General features: G+C 35.4%; 1 protein-coding gene across 1 annotated transcript in view; it reads left to right on the plus strand.

Annotated features, from left to right (window-relative positions):
• The window catches only part of LOC106883903 (synaptotagmin-14), a 153,262-nt gene that overhangs the window by 103,952 nt on the left and 42,765 nt on the right, over positions 1–6,545 (plus strand). The gene's annotated exons all lie outside the window — the stretch shown is intronic.

The raw sequence follows: 6,545 nt of genomic DNA on the forward strand, positions 1-6,545 counted from the left end.
ATATATATATATATATATATATATATATAGAGAGAGAGAGAGAGAGAGAGAGAGAGGCTTTAAGTGATGATGTACCATGTAAAAATATGTCCTATTTAGGCTGAAAGGGAGTATATGTATGCAACTATATACATAAGCTCCCTTTCAGACTTCCATTTTTGATCCAGCAAAACACCTAGGATGCAACAGCCAGAGGGAGAGAGAAGACAGTGCCAACAGTCAACTGGTACCTAATACAGATGACTTGACTGAAATGACGGTCTTTGCCCAATGACACAGTATACCACCTGGTCCAGGTATCAAACTCCTAAACTCATAATCATGAGTCCAGTTCCTTAACCACTTGGCAACATAGCTGGTTGCGACATAACTGTAACAACTGATGTAGAAGTTAAAAGAAAATAACCCAGACATCATCATTAAGGATTAATCTGGGGAAAAAATATTTCTCCATCAATATATCAATATTTCATCAATATATCAATCTGTTTTGATCAAAATGTTGTTTTGAAAGATAATCAATATATTCATTTAACAGAAGAGAAGGTGACGGGCGGTCAAATTGCTAGAGTGTCAGAAAACTAATGTGTAGTATTTAGATATAACTATTTGCATTTTCTACTAGGTGCTGGCATGGCTATGTGGTAAGAAATTTGCTTCTCTATCACACACACACACATGATAGGCTTCTTTCAGTTTTTTATTTCTTTACTGCCCACATGAGGCTACACACAGAGGGTATAAAAAAGGACAGACAAACGGATTAAGTCAATTACATCAACCCCAGTGCATAACTGGTACTTATTTAATCGACCCCGAAAGGATGAAAGGCAAAGTCGACCTCGGCAGAATTTGAACTCAGAATGTAACAGCAGATGAAATACCGGTAGGCATTTTGCCCGGCCTGCTAACGTTTCTGCCAGCTCGCTACTTTTATTTCTTTATTGACCACAAGAGCCTAAATATAGAGGGGACAAACAAGGACAGACAATGGGATTAAGTCGATTACATCAACCCCAGTGCGTAACTGGTACTTAATTTATTGACCCCGAAAGGATGAAAGGCAAAGTCGACTTCAGTGGAATTTGAACTCAGAACGTAGCGGCAGACGAAATAACGCTAAGCATTTCGCCCGGCGTGTTAACGTTTCTGCCAGCTCGCCGCCTTTCAGTTTCTTTCAGTTTCTATCTACTAAATCCACTCGCAAGGCTTTGGTCAGCTTAAGGTTATAGTAGAAGGCATTTTCCCAATGTATCATGAAATGGGACTGAATCTGAGACCATGTTGTGGTTTACTGCCATAGTAGGTCCAGTATATTGAATTGTCCAGGGTCCTGTATTCTTGCTAAGATGGCCCTGCATATTCCAATGATAAAGGCTGGAATATCTTTCATCTTAGATCTGCTTGACTTATGACAAAACAAGGGCAATATTTATTTGCAATGTTTGTAAATAAATATAGATTGACAAATATAAATAGGTGTTATGTCAAGGTTGTCTATGTCTCTAGTCATCTCAACAAACATATTCTCTGTTCATTTCTAACTTAACAATTGGCTAATCAATTATTTGCTTCTAATTTGTTCCTCACATACGTAAATAATTTTAAACTCATCCAAATATTACCAATTACAGTTATGACTTACCATTCTCTTGAAAACCTAATGAATATTATTTTTTACATCTTCTGAAAACAGAAATCTTTATTATTATTATTATTTTTTTTTTTTGTTATCTCAGTTTTACTACAAAACAAAGTAAACCAAGATTTAGAAGTCAGTTTTAATTTGAAATTATTCTAAATATTTATTGAAGGAAAAATGAATTGTTTTTTTTTAGTTTTCATTCATATTTACCATATTTATTGATACTGTAATTATAAATTCAGATTTTGTTATATTTTCTGTTTTACTAATTCTATTAGAATTCATTGCTTTTAATATTCCATCTAGTTACTCTTGTCATATTGTCATTTATTTGGCCTCATTACAATTTCCTATTTTAACGATCCTTGTTATCGGCTAATTATATAGAATTTTATTGAAGTAGGCGATGTATCACTCTCTTTGTTTTGATTGAATTAAACATTAGTTTCGGAGATTTACTTTTTTCTTTCATTTAGTTACATTTTATTTCTTCTGAATATAATAATTGTCTGAAATAACACGGATATTAATAATAATAATAATGATAATAACAACATCATCATCATCATTTAACATCCATTTTCCATGATAGTATGGGCTGGACAATTTGGTAGGAGCCTACCAGGCTCCAGTTGTTTGTGTTGGCGTGGTTTCTATGGCTGGTGCCCTTTCTAATGCCAACCACTTTACAAAGAGTGCTGGGTGCTTTATTATATGGAGCCAGCATGGGTGCATTTTATGTGGCACCTGCACATGTGCTTTATGCATGGCACCGGCATGGGTGTTTCTTTTGTGACACCTGTACAGATGCTTTTTACTTGACACTGGCATGAGTGCTTTTATGTGAGTTTGGCACAGGTACTTTTTTACATGGCACTGGCACAGGTGCATTTTACAGATGGCACCAGCACAACAATAATAGTTCTTTCTCATTATGGAATAAAGCCAAAATTTTTGAGGGGTTGGAGAAGTTGGTTACCTCAACTCTTGTGTGTGACTGGTATGCTTTTTTTTTACCCCAAAATGATGAAAAGTAAAGTTGATCCAGACAGAATTTTAACTTGGCATGATGATAATAATTCTTTATAATTTTTGCTCTAGGCCAGCAGTTTTAGAGGAGAGGGGAAGTCACTTATATTGAACCCAGTGTGCAACTGGTACTTATTATACAGACGCTGAGAGGATGAAAGTGAAGTTGACTTTGGTGGAATTTGAACTCAGTACCTAAAGCTAGAAGAAATGCCACTACACATTTTATCCAATATGCTAATATTTCTGCTTCCTCACCACCTTAATAATGATAATAATAGGCACACTTGCAGAAAACAGCACTGCTTGGGACTGCTCGAATACTCCGGATGGTACTCAAAAAATAAGGGTCTTACCTTAGTTCACTGGTAGTTAACAGCTGACACCGTAGTACATTTCCAGCATTAGAAGCTATGCAAAGACAATAAAATAATAATGATAATAATACTAAGAAGAAGAAGAATAATCTCTTCTATAAGGTACAAAACCTGAAATTTTGATGGAGATGGCTAGTTGATTACATTGACCCCAATGCTCACCTGGTACTTATTTTATCAACCCCCAAAGGATGAAAGGCAAAGCTGACTTTAGTGGAATTTGAACTTGGAACTTAAGGTCAGAAAAATATTGTAAAATGGTTAACTACCATAAAACAAGCACAATAGTAGATACCATTTTATGAATTTCATAAAACAGATAATATAATTTGTTATTAAATATACAATCAATAACAAAACTTGCAACCAACATATTTGACAAAGCATTATGTTTTATAAATACCTTGTACTTTTTTATAAATATTTATTTCTTATAGTTTGGCCTTTCCAGGTCCTCTGGGACAAAGAAGGTTAATGCAGTTGATGTATCTTTTGAGAAATTATGAGTGGACAACTGCAGGAAAAAACAGGCAGAGAGGGAATTATAAAGGAGTGATGTTTCATGGTAGAAGGATTGACTGTAGGTCAGTGTGGTGGGGCCTAGAAAAGAAGACACAGTACGTGTGGTGAGAGGATGCAAGACTAGAAATTCAGGTCGGCCTGAGTGGAGTGGGGTCACAGGATCGACCATCTATGAAAAGCAGAAACCACTGAAGTTTCTGTAGAAATGGTAGATAGAGAAGGCAGGGATTTGAATGTGTTGGTGAGCAACTTTATGACACTCAGAAAGATGGCCTTTTTCTGGATGCAGTCTAATATGTCTATATATAGCAGCCCAGTGAAGGCATGTGGCTTAGTGGTTAGGTCACAAGTTCGATTCCTGGTGGTGCATTGCGTCCTTGAGAAAAACACTTTATTTCACGTTGCTCCAGTCCATTTAGCTGACTAAAGTGAATAGTATTCATAATTCAAAGGGCCAGCCTTGTCACATTCTATGTCAAAGTGAGAACTATGTTAAGGTATGTCTGTGAAGTGCTCAGCCACTTGCACATAAATTTCATGAGCAGGCTGTTATGTTGATCAAATCGACTGGAACACTTGATGTCATAACTGACAAAGTGCCAGTTTATAACAGCCCTACCATCTTGATAAAGAGGCAGTACTCAGGGCTGGATTAAGATCCATAGAAGCCCTAAGCACTTAAAAGGTTTTGGTGCCCTCAAGTATATGTTAATGGTTCAAAATGTAAACAAAAATAATTCAAAATGTAAATGATGATACACCATGAAATAAGTTTTTATTTTTCAAAATGAAACAAAATTCATAGTAAGATGGAAAATAATGTTTATTTATGTATGCTTTCACTTTATTTATATTTGAAAAGTTTTCTCCTTCATGCCTGCACCTTATGTTATATTATGTTCTGTTTGGATTATTTATGAAATCTTAAAAACTATACCAAAATACATGATATAAGCAGCAACAGAAATTGGGTGATTTTTTTCTATTACTGTGAATACTAGGTAACAGAAGACTCTGAAAAGAGCCAAGGCACTCTGAGACTCATCCAACTCATGTAAGCATGGTAAAGCAGACATGAAATGATAATAATGATTGTCAAATATCTCTTGTGAACCAATCTATTTCTCATTTACTGTTCTGTTTGTAAACATTGTGTACTGTTATTTACATATATGGAATTTATTTTAGTAAAACAATGTCACCTTATTATAATAATGTTCAGCACCAATTCATTACCTACTGGCCACTATTGATTCATCAACAGAACAATAAGTTTGTGACCGGCTGCTATTGCAATCTACATACATATAATTGACGAGATGTTGTTCAGTAACTTACAGTTCTGTCAGTGTTTGCTTTAGCCTTTTGAAGCTTCCAGGATCGATGTGGTACAAAAATAAAACAATAAAATTCTATCAAAATGTTCAAACAAATCTGCTTAACCAGAAGCAACTGAAGCTATCAGACAACTTTAAGATGGAACAATGACAACAGCTACAATAACAACAACAATACCAACAACAATGCCTTACAAGTATAACAGTTAAGTGGATTGAATCAACGAGATTGTAATTTTGTTTAACAACTACAATCTTATCTGTTGAGTCTTGAGAGGAAATGGAATGTCAGTATAGAGTAATAATGATTTCCAACATTGGCAGAAAGGCTTCAACATTGGGCGATAGGTACAGTTAGTTAAATTGACCTCAGTACTTGACTGGTACGTTTTTTTGGTTTTGTTTTATCAGCTTTGGATGAATGAAAGACAGAGGTGATTTCAGTAAGATTTAAACTTAGATGTCATAACTAAATACCACAAAGGAGGCACTTCTGTCTTGCACTCTGCTATGTTGGTCAATCCAAGAAATATTGAGTAAGCAAATATGACAGATTAATTTGTCACCATCAGTTTAATGTCTACTTTTCCAAGCTTCCATTGGTCAGATGGAATTTGTTGAAGCAGATTTTCTTATGCCAACCCTTATCCATTTTCTGTCACAAACTTCAACTGTTTCTAGACATGCTTTACTCAGAAGGCTAGAATCAAGCAACCTCACTTGTATAATGATGATACTCAAAGACATTCCATCTGTGACGTTTGCATTCTTTATTAGTTTTTAACGTACTTAGGGCTATGTTATATAATGTATCCATCTTTTTAAAAATGGTAAGGTGTGACTTGAGTATGATTTGGCTGCTATTTCTTGCAGGTCAAGCAACTATACAGAAGGGTCCCTCACTGGCTTACTAGCAATATTATTGTTTTGATGAATGACTTATTAACTTGCAGTGCTGAGCTCTAATCAGGCAGAAATGATTTATTTCTCAAATAATCAACACCACAAAAACTGAACCAACAAGAGAAATTATATAGCTGTTCGACCTGTTAGAAATAACAGCCATAAAATCACAGCCAACAATTTTTTAAATGTATTTTTTTTTTAATATATTTCTTTAAAGAATTCATTTGATAACATTGTCCAAAATATATGGAATGACTGGATGGCCATGACTGAAGTATCTTTGGTCATAGGTCTGCCCAAGCAGAGTTGACCTGGAGGGGGGGGGTTAAACAACAAGAATTGGAAATAAACACTGGATTATGTGGATCCTTGGGTTTTGGAAGAGAATTAGGTTTTGTTTCATCTTAGTGATTAGAGTTCAAGAAGATTGGAATGAATTCTAGTGAATTGCTACTTACAATTTTTTTGTGTTGTTTTTATTTTGCTTGCTTCAGTCATTGGACTACAGTCATTGTTGGGACACCTCCTTGAAGGGTTGAGTTGAACAAATTGACCCCTCCCCCCAGTACTTATTGCTTATTCTATTGGTCTTTTTTGCTGAACCATTATATTATAGGGATGTAAACAAACCAACGCTGGTTGTCAAGTGGTAATGGGGGAAACACCACACACACACACACACACACACACACACACACACACACACACACACACACACACACACACACA

Source organism: Octopus bimaculoides, chromosome 17 (assembly GCF_001194135.2).
Source record: "Octopus bimaculoides isolate UCB-OBI-ISO-001 chromosome 17, ASM119413v2, whole genome shotgun sequence".
NCBI lineage: Eukaryota > Metazoa > Mollusca > Cephalopoda > Octopoda > Octopodidae > Octopus > Octopus bimaculoides.